At 39.5% G+C, this 14,696-nt stretch overlaps 1 protein-coding gene across 1 annotated transcript in view; it reads left to right on the top strand.

The window, feature by feature from the left end:
- CHRNA5 (cholinergic receptor nicotinic alpha 5 subunit) overlaps nt 1-14,696 on the top strand; it is a gene marked incomplete at both ends in the record, with an annotated part of 50,748 nt that overhangs the window by 135 nt on the left and 35,917 nt on the right. The window lies entirely within an intron of this gene.

Here is a 14,696-nt window from a genome sequence, read left to right as displayed (position 1 = left end):
GGGTGGCGGAGGGCGGTCCGTCTTCGGAGAGGGCGGCGGGGCTCAGGGCCGCCGGGGTGAGCCGGGCGGGGACCGCGGGGAGGCCGGGGCAGCTCCACGCCGGTGTCCGGAGAGCGGCGAGGCTGCGGCCCGCACCGAAAATCTTGTTATACGGAGGGCGGTTATATTTTTCTCCTGGGGGCTTGGGGGTGAGGTTTCAGTTTAAATGCTCAGATGTGTTCATTTAAATGCAGAGAAAAGGCCTCTTTGATATTTGTTCCATGACCCGCATCACTGGAGACTGCTGGGTGACTTAGTGTGTACTTCGATACAACTTTTTCAATAAAGGATGCCGTCGTTATCCAGCAGGTCTTTCCTTTCTTGGTTTCAGCTGGGCTTCCCGCGTAGTTACTTTATTCACAGGCAACTATGAAGGCTCCTTGGACTTAATACTAGGGATTAGGATTTGATCTTCTACCCCTTGGCCCCGTCCTCCTCCCCAACTCGCCCCTTAGCATTTGAAATGTTCCTTTTTGCCCGAAGATGAAACATGTTAGCTGTAGAAGGCTGGGCAGCGGGCTAACCATTTGCATCCTAAATTCCTCCTTAGCATCTTGGAATAGAGCTTTTTCCCAGCCTTCTCTATTTCAAAATGTTTTGGACAGGAATAGAAACAACAAAAGAAAATGCTTAGTACTTTTTAAAATTCAAAGCTTCAGAAAGTTTGAGTCTGCCCTCTCAACACCTTGAAGAAAAATACTACTACTTATGGAGCACCTATGGTGTGATCTAAACATAGAAAAAGTAAGACTCCTTTAAGCAAGAGGTAAAAGCTGAAGTTCACTACACCAATATTTCAGTTTTTATGAGTGAGGAAACTTTATTTGGGTATAAACAGAACCTTTTCTTGTCTTTCCTTCCTTAAGGTTTTTAAACTCTGATTCCTGATTCTAGGAAGTGATAATCTTGAAGGCTAGAATTATTTATTGCAGGGTGTATTGCTTAACGAAGACTGTAGAGAAAGAACGTGGAGGATGACTTAAACAAATAAATCCTGTGCAGAGAGATTCATAGTTTAACAGAAAGAAAGGAATGTGATTTTGGAGCCAGGCAAACCTGGGTTCAAATTATGACTCTGGTGTATCTTGACTTGGACAAGCTTGTCTCAGCGGTCCTCCTTCTTTGAAAAATGGGGATAATACTGCTTACCTCTGAGTCATTTTCAGGATTAAATAATACGCGTGAAGTGCCAGGCACTCTGCCTGGCACTCTAGAAAACAGTAGTCTACTCCTTTTGGTGAAAGTGGAACTTTTTTCATCTGTTTTAATATAAAACATTGTAGCCAAGATTAATTGGTGTAAATAGCTATCCGTTCATGCTTGGTGTACAGTGTTACATCCAAACAATCAGAGCTGATTAATTCCTTCCTGCCCCCACTCTTCTTAGTGAATACCTCTCTTATAATAACCATCTTGTTGGATTACATTTATATATTTTTTTCTCTTGGTCCCACATGAGCTCCTTAAGAACTGTGATCTTATGTGTATCTTTGTATCTCTAAGACCTAGCTTATTGCAGCAGTCCAATAAATGCTTGTGGATGAATGAATGGAACAGTAAGATCTCTCTGGATATCAGTTTCCTCATCTGTAAGGGGAGGGATCATGAAAGGCTTCCCTCTCAGACTCTAAAATCCCAAGATTCTGGTGCTCTTAGTAAGTGATCATTTGAAGAACAAAGTGATGTCGAAAGAATGATGGAATTGCACACTTGGCTCCTAATTGTTAATATGCTTTGGTATAAAACTGCTGAAGTACTGTCTGGAATTGGGAGACCTGCCATTAATTTGCTGTGTTTCCTTGGGCATATTGCTTGACCTTGCTGAACCTTTAGTTCTCCATTTTTAAAATTAGAAGGTGGTTGTAGATGGATTTCAGGTCCTTCCAACTATAATTAATTTTATATTTACATTTTATTGTTTTCACGTTCATCTCAGGATCTTAATAACTCTTCCTTATGGTTTTCTGTGAGCCAATCTCTAGGAAAAGAAAATGTCTAGTCTGCCAGCAGCTATACTTATTTGGCTGGTGGAAGGTTACAGAGCTGTGAAAGATACTCAGGAGGAAATTTTGTCTGTATTAAAGTATAGATAATTAACCAAGTATATTAAGATAATACGAGCCTTTTAAACTGACCTGACCATGATTACAAGAGTGATTTATGGAAATTAGGTAGTCATTAGTCAGTTATATTTCTTAGCTGTGTAGTTGTGTGACATTTTCAATGGTTGAAACTTTATTATTAGTATATGTAGGGGCTGAGTTCTGTTTCATTCAAAGGAAAATAAAATAATTATTTCATAGAAAATGAGAGCTATGAAAGATTCTTTTTCTTCTCACCTTTAGTCATTTTCATTAACACCTTAAGAAGCTAATAGAAATACACATATAGCGACTGTCCTCTCTACTTTTGTTATGATTATATCCAAAAGAGTATCTGGATGCCTTATGTAAGGATATAAACTTTTCATGCAGTTTAATTTGAAATTAAAAATTATTTTTGTTTCCTTGCAAATACTAAGTATGCTTTATGAGCTAGACTAAGCACCTGGAAGATAGGGTTTTATTTGTGTATCTCCTGATACGTTTCAGATGAGTTTGTAAATGTAGCCTATGGATGGAACTTTGAAAAAGTTTTCAGTCATTTCTCAGAATAGGGTTTTTTTTTAACCTATAATCTACAAATTAGATCTAGTAGGTAATTTTTATAATTAGGATATGAGTTTTTAGTACAGTAATTTAAGTACAAAACATTTTTCTTCTAATAGCATTATTTTTCTCCCCTAAGAATTGTAATTAAATTCTTTCAGATGTAATTTTAAGTTTAATATTAAATAAGCATGTCTTGACAATGAGAGTTGGTAAATACTGGAATAGTTTTGGGAAAAAGTTTACAATTTGTTTCTTTAGAAAACTGCTCTCCAGAACAGCAAAGGTATCGTTTTATAATGACAATATAGAACTAGTCTGCTCTGTGACTAAAATTTTAATTTAAATGTTCTGTTTCCTTTTTGGGGAAGGATGCTATTATTTCTCCTGTGTTTAACTCAGTGACCTCATGTTCTTTTCTTTTAAAGAAGAATTATAAAATATAGCCTTTTACCAATAAAGATAGGAATTAAATATGAATATTTGAATTCTGACAAAAAGGACAATATGAACTTCTGATATTATGTTTCTTTTTATTTTACGATCAACAGTGTATATATGGAGTTGGGCAAAACTGCTTTTCCTCTCAGTCAGTGCTTCTCAACCTCTGACGTTTGGGGCTGGATATTTCTTTGTTATGGGAGATTGTCCTTTGCCTTGTAGGTTGTTTGGCAGGAAGCTTGGCCTTTATCCACGAGATGCCAGTAGCAGCCACCAAAAAATACCTCCAGATATTGTCAAATGGGCCTTTGGGGACAAAATTGTCTCCCTCTTCCCCCACCGTTGAGAATCACTGCTCTAAGTCTTGTAGACCAGGGCTCCTCAAACTTTAATGTGCACAGGAATCCTCTGGGGATGTTGTTATAATGCAGGCAGTGGTTCAGAGGTGGGGCCTGAGGTTCTGCATTTCTCACAAGGCCCTGAGTGATATGGATGCTGCTGGTCAGAGTACCACACCTTGAGTAGCAAGGTTGTAGACAGTTTCCCATTCATATGAATTGGATGGATTTTTAAGAGGATCCAGTGATAGTAACTATGGAAACAGAGAATTTACCATGAACTATAGCCCAAACAGGATAAGGCCAATAGAAACTAAGCACTATCCCACCAGCCTAACAAATAGAGTTGTCTTCCCATTTCCATGTTTCCTTCCAGTCCCCAGTATTCATTCATATTTGGACAATCCTAAGAAGGAAATTTGCAAGAGTCTTTTTTTAAAAAATATTTTAAGTTTATTTATTTCATCTTATTTATTTTTGGCTGTGTTAGGTCTTCGTTGCTGTGCGTGGGCTTTCTCTAGTTGCTGCCAGCGGGGGCTACTCTTCGTTGCGGTGCGCAGGCTTCTCAGTGTGGTGGCTTCTCTCGTTGTGGAGCATGGGCTCTAGGCGCGCGGGCTTCAGTAGTTGTGGCTCACGGGCTTCAGTAGTTGTGGCTCATGGGCTTCAGTAGTTGTGGTGCATGGGCTTCGTTGCTCCGCGGCATGTGGGATCTTCTTGGACCAGGGCTCGAACCTGTGTCCCCTGCACTGGCAGGCGGATTCTTAACCACTGTGCCACCAGGGAAGCCCTGCAAGAGTCTTAATCAAGGTCACACAGGCTATAGTGAACTGAGGCAACTTCATGTTCCATCGGGTGTTTTAGTTCATGACACTGTAAATATACTAGCTCATAATATGTATTTATTGCCTGTTGAGAGGTGTCAAATTACGATAGTGAACTCTGCATTTATTCAATCTGATGATGCTTAAACTTTTAAAGTGTGCAAGTTGTCTCTTCTTGAAAACTATTGACTCGACCTAAATTTAACACTGCCTAAGGTCATTTTCTTACTGCAAGTGTTCTGAGAGGGCAAGATGTTAAATTAGGTTTACTAAAGCATATCAGTTACAGAGAAACTTTATCTGATAATTCTGTGATAAAAATCAATAGAAAATATAATGAAAATCCTAGAGTAAAAAAAAAAACCCTCTGCATTTCATCTGTAATACTTAAAATAATGACTGGTAAGCATACCTATTTGCCACATTGAAAATGTTGGATATAGTATGCATTTCTTCTCATTTACAAAATGGTTGGTTATGTTCACTTTTTTATCTTGCTATTGCTTAAAATAGCCCTCCTAGCACTGCTGCAGAGAGGATCTTTTAAAAAGGTATACAAGACACTTTTTGTTAACTTAAAAAACATACAAGCAGACTTGTAGGGAAAGATTACTCCAGGAATACCTTAATTATTAATTGAGTATATATAATATATACCACTGTTATAAACCTTTTAGATACGTTATCTTTATTTCTTCCTATGGTGACCTGTAAAGGAGAAAGGGAAGGCTATTGGCAGTAACCAGCAAAATTTACAACATGAATACCTTGACTCAGCAGTTCTACTCCTGCGAGTTGGTGTCATAGAAGTCCTTGTACAAGGATGTTAACTACAGCATTTTTCCATTGTAGCATGGTTAGAAATAACCAAAAACTAAAGACTGTATAAATGCCTACCAGTGGTGAAAGCTTACATAAATTATGATACACCCATAACCCAGACTGCTTTGTGGCTTATGAAGAAAGAGTGAGATGGATGGATGTACATTGACCTAGAGAATTGAATGACAGACAGAAGCAAGTCGCAGAAGTTAAAAAGAAAACATTTGTTCTTCCCCTGTGTGTGTGTGTGTGTGTGTGTGTATTTTAAGATGTGTACACAACAGACTTAACAGTGGTTAGCTTTGCAGGAAGGGAGATAAGGAGGAGGAGAGGGAGATTTCCTACTCTTAATGTGCTTTTGGTTGGAATCTTGACAATGATCATACATTACTTTTGTCATTAAAGTATTATTTTTTTTAAGATTTTTAAAAACGTGGACCATTTAAAAAGTCTACTGAATTTGTTACAGTATTGCTTCTGTTTTTTATGTTTTGGTTTTTTGGCCACGAGGCAAGTGGGATCTTAGCTCCCTGACCAGGGATTGAACCCACACCCCCTGCATTGGAAGGCGAAGTCTTAACCACTGGATGGCCAGGGAAGTCCCTAAAGTATTCTGAGAACAGAAACAAATCTGGGCTCTAGTTCTACACCTGCTGCTTACTGGCTACTGTTAGACCAGTGACTCTCAACCAGGGGCAGTTTTGTGCATCCCTCCCTCCCCCCCACCAGGGGATATTTGGCGATGTTTGGCCATGTTTTGGGTTGTCACATTGAGGGGGTGTTATATGCAGTGGATGGAAGCTAGGGATGCTGCCAAACATCCTGTAGTGCATGGGACAGCCCCTGTAACAAAGAACTCTCTAGCCCAAACTGTCAAGAGTGTTGAGTTGAGAAATTCTTTGTTAGACTTCAGGGCTGCAGCCATGTTCATATATGCAGGGGGTGCCCTTCACATTGTGGGGTGTTCTCGGCATAGCCATACAGTTTATAATTATGATATGATGAAAGTAAATAAATATGCAAACTTGTCCCCAGGAAGGCAGGCACCAGAGTTTTCTGCTTTACCTCTAGCACCTAACAGAGGCTGGCATGGGAAGCAGGCACTCAACAACTGTTGAATGAATGAATGAGCTAAACTAGGTATTACATGTTAGGCTCTAATAAACTCAGGTTGTAGCAGATGCTAAAGATTTAAGAAGAATTTATGGAAGAAACTTAAAATTATAGCAGGTGTTGTCTGTTAATTTATCTTTATCTAAATATTGGTAAAGGGCTACTATTGTTCATATTTAGTTGCAGAACACCTTGGCTGACTTTTTTCAATACTTTTTGATAAGAAAATCATGATTCTTCATGGAAGAATGCCAATAGAGGACACTATTGTGTCTTATCTTCCTAGAATTGGTTTTTAAAATCCTTATCTATTTAGCTACCCACCGAATTTAGTGGAACAAACTTTAAAAAGAGTTTTCAACTACCTTAGACACTACCTGACATAGTGAGATAATGTACTTTTTCATTTTGCCGCATAACAGTGAGGCAGCAAAGCAGAAGTTATCCTTTTTATTAATGTTTTATAGTGGAAAAACTCAAACATACACAAAAATCCTCAAGTATAACAAACTCAAGAGTTCTTGCCATTTAACAGTTTTCAACATTATGCCAACAGATATCCTTATTTCTGTAAATTAGAAAATGGGGGGACTTCCCTGGTGGCGCAGTGGTTAAGACTTTGCGCTCCCAATACAAGGGGCCCAGGTTCGATCCCTGGTCAGGGAACTAGATCCCAAATGCATGCCAGAACTAAGAGTTTGCATGCCACATCTAAGGAGCCCACTGGACGCAACTAAGGAGCCCGCAAGCCGCAACTAAGACCCAGTGCAACCAAATAAATAAATAAGTAAATATTAAAGAAAAAGAAAAGAAAATGGGGAAATTTGGGAAATATGGGAAAATGGGGAATTTAACACCTATTTAGTGGTGCTGAGTGTTCAAATTATGGTTTTCAGCTTTGCGGTTTTGCGCCGTTTCTTAATCACCATACTAAAATTAAAGATCAAGGTTACATTTCTTTGAAAATGTATGTGGTTTCAGTAAGTGACTTAAAAGTGAAATTTCTTCTATAGGTCATTCTTTTAATTCCTCAAACTTGAGACAATACCAGAGTAATGATACTTGGAGTTACAAATGGATTTGTAAAACCCAAATTTAAATTTCTCAGAGAGTTAATGGCAGTATATATATTTGCACTTTTTACATATTCAATTTAGTTTTTCTCTTGTATTTTTAACTACTTCAGAAGAATTGCCCATTAATTATTTTTGTTGTTGTTCTTGTCCTATTTTCAGTGTGCTTCACAGCTTGGTTCTCTTTGTTTTTCTGAGATATGTGATTTATGTGCTATTAGTAGGTTGGTATTCTAATTATTATTATTAGCTGTAAAGGATATAGACTTGAGGAGAGCTATTCACTGAACTGTCATTGCACTGTGTTGAGAGTGCCCGATGCCACAGACATGTTCTTCCTTCTTTTTTTTTTGCAAAGTCCTGTTGTCTAGAGTAATCTGTAGGTAGATGATCTTTCTTGGGCTATTGTGGAAGTTTTAGGTAGAAATCAGTAGCTCTGCAGGCAGTGATTGCTTTGTGGTAATATTTTTGTGTGTTTGCCTTTAGGGGTCTTTCAGTTATCATTACTTTAGCAATCATTTATGGACTAATAAGAATGACCCTGTGGTGGCATTTATAGGAACAATTTTATTTAATCCTCACAATAACCTTATTAGGTAGGTATTGTTTTAGACCAGTTTTACCGATGAAAAAACTAATACGCCAAGAAGTTAGGTAACTTGCCTTCAGGTCAGACAGTAAGTATTAGAGGCTAGATAGAACCCAACCTGTGGACTTAAAATCCTGAGTCCTTAGCCAGTATGTTATATTAACTCTCTTCATATTCAAATCTGAGTAAGACAAGGTCTCTCTAACTTCCAAGAAGCTGTCTAGTGACTCGTAATCCTTAACAGTAAAATTGTGTATCTCTTGTGACAGTTGCTTTCACAACCAATGATGAAATTCTGAATTATTAGAGATAAATGGGAATCATCAGATGGTACTGACTCCTTTACCCATTCATATATTCGTTCAACAAATGGAGCATCTACTATGTGCCAGTATGTTGTTAGGTGATGGGGTTATGATGGTGAATAAAACACAGTACCTGCTGCCATTAGTTTCCACCACAGTGGGGAAGACAGACTTTAATCAGATACATCCAAGATTGTATAATTACACCCCAGATAAGGAGCATGGTTCTCTGCAGAGGGACCTAATGGAGACTTTGGGGGCAGGACAGGGTCCTGAAGAAGTTGAGATCTGAAGGATGAGTAGGAGTTAGCTAGGTGAAGGGGAGGGAGGACATCTCAGAAGGGAAGAAGAGCACTCCTTACAGGAGGGAATAGTGTGGTGTGTTTGAGAAGCTGAACCGGCCGTGTAGCTGGAGAGAGCAAGGGAGAGAGGCTACAGGGGACAGATCGGGCAGCGTTTGGCCTTAAGGATTTTGGTCTATCTTAATGGAACGCTACAGAAGGATTTTAAGCCAGGGCATAATATCAGATTTGTGTTTTGAAAAGATCACTTGTGTATCAGTGCAGAGAACCAATTGGAGGGGGCTAAGAAATTGCGTGGACACCACTTAGGGTAGTAGGCTTGCCCTCGTCCTGATGAGAGATGCAGATAGCATGTGCTAGGATGGTGGCCATGAGGCTGTTAAGAAATGGATGGATTTGAGAAATATTTAGGAGGTAAAATCAATAGTTTCCTTGTGGATTGGCAATGCAGGTGGTATGAAAGATAACTCCTAGGTTTTTAAGTTGTGGAACTAGGCAGATGCTGGGACCACTCATTGTGATGGGGAATACCGTCAGGGGACCATTTGGGGGAAGATCATGAATTTGGTTTTGCGCATGTTGATTTCATATAAATTAGAGAACTGTGACATATGGAGGTTAACAGGTAACTAGTGGTGCTGAGTATTCAAATTAAAGCTTTCAGCTTTATGGTTCTATGTCCCTTCCTCTTCACCATACTAAAATTAATGAGCGAGATTACATTTTTTTGAAACTATGTGTGGTTTCACTAAATGACTTGAAATTTTTGGGGGAAATGGGTATTCAGGTGTGGACCGAGAGGAGAGGTCTGTATAGGAGATACAGATTCCATGAAAGCAATCTCTCTTTTTCCTTAAGCTTATTTTAGTTGTTATACCCTTCGAAATGACCTTTTGGGATTCTCTGTTGTAAATAAATGGAGAACTAGAGTAGAATTTCTAGAATCTGCATTGTTGAGTGCAATTTTATAAGCCTCCTGAAAAATTACTAAAAGTAATTGTTGGGTACCCTAAAAAAATTCCCTGCCAAAGTAAGGATTAGATGTGCTTAAGCCAGTAGTTTCTGAAAGACTATGCTTGATTGGTGTTTCTGAAAGTGTGTCCTGAAAACGCAAAGCATCCCTGAGGTCTATCAGGTGGTCAGCACTGGAATAATATTTTTTGCATACATTTTACATACTTGAAATGTAAGATTAATTGTTTTTTTAAAGATGTGTGTGCCATTGTGTTCTTAATGTTTGCATTTTTAAAGAATGTATATGTAACGAATTGTCCTAGCTAACATGTTAATGTTGTGGAGTTTCTCCAGGCTTCATGTAATTTAACGGTAGTTATTGACATTAGCTATTGCATTATATTCCATTTTTAAAAAATGGATCAGTGGCTCGAAAATAGTGATGATGAATAATAATGTACGATTCAGAATTCTGCTATAATGTAGTGTGTGTACAGAGTATAAATCTATACGTGTTGGGACAAATGTATCTGCAGATATGGTGATTTCACATATACTCCCCCCAAAGGAAAGCAAAACAATGATTAGCTGGCAATCAGATTTCACCCTATCAGTAATCCATTCCCTAGTACCCAGGGGTTATTTTATTGTGAAACTTTGTCAAATAATGGCAGCCTGAAAAGCATTTGTGACATTTTCAAAGGATAGCGGCCTCTCTGGTGAACCAGTTATTTTCTTGAATAAATATAAAATAACTTTACAGTACAAAATTGATGAATTTTGTTGCTGAAGAGGCCAAGATCCCAGAGATGACATTCAGAGTAGAATGAGTTCCATGCGCCCAAAAGGGCTTTAAGGCTTGCTAGTGGTAAGCAGCTTGTGAATCCAGGCACAAGTTATTCTGCTAGAAGAGAAAGCAGAGTGACTATTACTAAAGTCCCTTTATTAAATGACAGCGCTAGGGACTTCCCTGGTGGCACAGTGGTTGGAAATCTGCCTGCCAGTGCAGGGGACACGGGTTCGAGCCCTGGTCTGGGAAGATCCCACATGCTGCAAAACACCTAGGCCTGTGTGCCCCAAGTACTGAGCCTGCACTCTAGAGCCCGCAAGCCACAACCACTGAAGCCCGGGCACCTAGAGCCCGTGCTCTGCAACAAGAGAAGCCACCGCAATGAGAAGTCGGCACACCGCGACAAATAGTAACTCCCACTCGCCGCAACTAGAGAAAGCCCGCGCACAGCAACAAAGACCCAGTGCAGCCAAAAATAAATAAATATATTATAAATTAATTAATTAATTAATAAATGACAGTGCTAGATGTCACATGGTCTTAATAGCATACCAAGTGGAAGAGTTATTACTATCACTTGTGTGCTTTCAGGTATTTTGCCTTTTGGTTAGACAAAACCACTAAATGCAGAGCACGAATCACCCTCTGGTTTATGCCTGGTACGTATGAGGGAGGTGTGCCGGGTGGCATTTTATTTTCATCCCTGGGGACTCAGGTTACAGAAGAAGAGATTTTAAATTTATTTTGGATCCTTTTGTGATCTCTGATGTAGACTGGAAAAGTGTTTTGAGAACAGCTCTGACAGCACCAACTCTGGGCAGCAGGGAAGGGTGTAGCTCTGCAAGTAAGCGGTGTTGCACAGCGTGGCCGGGTCCTGCACTTTCATTCACAGAGAGCAGCTGGTGGGGACAGCATGCTTCCTGACCTCGGTTCAGTGTTGAAGGGGATATTAAACAGTTGTGAATAAGAGCAGATCACAGGCACCAGGCATGTCTTTCAGCCTGGTGCATGAAGAAATGGGCACTCTGTGTAAGCCTCTGCTTTTCTGCATTGCACTGTCCTGGTTCTCAAGGGGAAAAGTGTACACATGAGTTCTTAAACTTGTGGGATTTGAGAGAAACATTTTTTTCATGACATTAATAATGCCATTTTTTCTGATTTCAGATGTTCTCAAGTAGCATAGCTCCTTGGTACAGTCATATCTTGAATAGTTAGAAGTCATCTATCAAATTTAGTTTTGAGGATGTCAATGTGACAAGATAATATTTTTGAAATATTAATGCCCTCTTTATGTTGTTCCTGGTTTTTCCTTGTACCTCTTGGCTCTTCCCCCTACCTGCTCAAGCTAGCTAATTCTGTGCTCATACTTTAGAGAAGGAACGTGATGTGCCAGCAGACAGTGGGTCTAGGAGTTCATTTTTGCCTTTTTCAGTTTCAAAAACGTGGACCGTAGAGGGCAACTTAGCATAGCCTACATAATGTTAGAGCACAGCTTTTCCTTGACAGGAGGAAATAATTCCCTGGGCTTGCAGAGGAGGAAAAGACAGAAGAGATGGACAAGAGAAAGAGTCAGTAGGACTCAGGGTGAAGGGACTGGGCTTGAAGGACACTTGGATAGAAGCCCATATAAAGCCCATATGATGCAGCACTCAGGTCTTTTTTCAGTTCCCTGTTTTTTGTTTTTTTAATATTTATTTATTGATTTGGCTGCGCCTTGTCTTAGTTGCGGCACGCGGGATCTTCTTTGCCGTGTGCAAGACCTTCATTGCAGCATGCAGGATCTTTTACTTGTGGCATGTGGGGTCTAGTTCCCTGACCAGGGGTCGAACCTGGGCCCCCTGCATTGGGAGCGTAGAGTCTTAACCACTGGACCACCAGGGAAGTCCCCAGGTCCCTGTTTAAGTTGAATTTCCGGATCTGCCAATGCTTGCTGCCATTCCTGAGAGCTAGGATTTTCTTAACTAGTAGAAATGAAAAATAAGAAATCAGTTAACCAAGGGCCCTGACCTATGGCTCAAGCACCAATCATAAAGATAGATGGTGAAAGATGATAGCACCATCCACCTTACGACTAAGGTCCAGTTCTTATGTAAAAATATTTTTTCGTGGGGCTTCCCTGGTGGCGCAGTGGTTGAGAATCTGCCTGCCAATGCAGGGGACACGGGTTCGAGCCCTGGTATGGGAAGATCCCACATGCTGCGGAGCAACTAGGCCCGTGAGCCACAACTACTGAGCCTGCACGTCTGGAGCCTGTGCCCCGCAACAAGAGAGGCCGCGATAGTGAAAGGCCCACGCACCGCGATGAAGAGTGGCCCCCGCTTGCCGCAACTAGAGAAAGCCCTCGCACAGAAACGAAGACCCAACACAGCCCTAAATAAATAAATAAATAAATAATCCTTTCCTCTACCAAAAAAAAAAAATATATATATATATACATATATTTTCACTTTTATTCCAATAACTAAGTAATTTCAAAACTTTACCTAATGTCAGCAGTCTTCCTGTGTGCTGAACGCACACTGAGATGTGGGAAAGTTTAAGAAACTTGTAGCCTATCTGAGGAGTATGGCTACTTGAGAATTATTTTTTTCATTGAGTTTGGTATTTTCCCCCTTTCCTTTTTTGTACTCTCCCTTTCCCATCTCTTCTCTCTCCCTCCTTCCCTAACCCCCATCAATATCCCCCCATATAACCCGTGTTAATTACCCTTGTTGATTTAGTATGCAAAATGCCATAATTTTCCTCAGGCGTATATAATTGTATAGGTAGATAGATATAGATAGATTTTAATAATTGATTATTTTACAAAAGTAGGATTACATTATAGTCTTTTCTATCCCTTCTTTCCCTTTAACAATACCTCATGAAAATCCTGAAGCCTTTTGCTGTGTTTTGTTCAGTTCAAGTTTTTATTTGATGCAACTTATTTGATGCAACTTATTACAAACTCCTTGTTTTGTTGTTGAAATTTCAGATGCCATCTCTGTGGGTGATAGTTTCAATTGTAGTTTTTTTTAATAATTAAAAACTTTAATGGTGGTTTAAAAAATAAAATTTACCATCTTAACATAAAATTTAGCATAGCATAAAATTTACCATCTTAACCATTTTTAAGTTCAGTAGTATTAAGTATATTCACATTGTTGTGCAACAGATTGCCAGAACTTTTTCATCTTGCAGAGCTGAAGCTCTATGCCCATTGAACAACTTTCCATTTCTTTCTTCCCCCAGGCCTGGGGAACCACATTCTACTTTCTGTTTCTGTGAGTTTGGCTACTTTAGATACCTAATGTAAATGGAATCATGCAGTATTTGTCTTTTTGTGACTCGCCTATTTCACTCAGCGTAATGTCCTCAAGGTTCACCCATGTTGTAGCCTGTATCAGAATTTCCTTCCTTTTTAAGGCTGAATAATATTCCATTCTGTGTATATATCACATTTTGTTTATCCATTCATCTATAGATGGACATTTGTATTGCTTATACCTCTTGTAAATAAAGCTGCTATGTACATGGGTGTGCTAATATATCTCTTTAAAATCCTGATTTCAGTTCTTTGGGAAATATGCTCAGAATTGGAATTTGTGGATCATATGTAATTCTATTTTTAATTTTTTGAGGAACTGACATATTGTTTTCCACAGCAGCTGTACCATTTTACATTCCTACCAATGCTGTACAAGGTTTCTAACTTCTCTACATCCTTGCCAGCACTTGCTATTTTCTGTTTCTTTAATAGTAGCCATCTTACTGGGTTTGAGGTGATATCTTGTGATTTTTCTTTTAAAGATGGTGTAGCTATCTTTTTTTTTTTTTTTTTTTTTGGCTGTGTTGAGTCTTCGTTGCTGCACACAGGCTTTCTCTAGTTGGGGCAAGCAGGGGCCACTCTTCGTTGCAGTGCGCAGGCTTCTCATTGCGGTGGCTTCTCTTATTGCAGAGCATGGGCTTTAGGCACGTGGGCTTCAGTAGTTGCAGCATGCGGGCTCAGTAGTTACGGCACACGGGCCCTAGAGCCTGCAGGCTTCAGTAGTTGTGGCACATGGGCTTAGTTGCTCTGTGGCATGTTGGATCTTCCCAGAACAGGGATCAAACCCTTGTCCCCTGCATTGGCAGGCAGATTCTTAACCACTGTGCCACCAGAGAAGTCCCCATCTTGTGACTTTTCATTTACATTTCTCTAATGATTAGTGACGTTGAACATCTTTTCATATGCTTGTTAGTCATTTTAATGTCATCTTTGGAGAAATGTGTATTCAAGTCCTTGGCTGATTTTTTAATTCGGTTATTTGGGGGTTTTGTTCTTGTTAAGTTGTAGGAGTTCTTTACATATTCTGGATATTATCTCCTTATCAGATATATGATTTGCAAATATTTTGTCCCTTTCCAAAGGTTGATTGCAGAGAGACCATTTTGTATTATTATTATTTTTTACATCCTTACTGGAGTATAATTGCTTTACAA

The sequence above is a fragment of the Hyperoodon ampullatus genome, assembly GCF_949752795.1.
Source record: "Hyperoodon ampullatus genome assembly, chromosome: 3".
In the NCBI taxonomy this organism is placed as follows: Eukaryota; Metazoa; Chordata; class Mammalia; order Artiodactyla; family Ziphiidae; genus Hyperoodon; species Hyperoodon ampullatus.
This window is presented reverse-complemented; position numbering and strand designations above follow the sequence as displayed.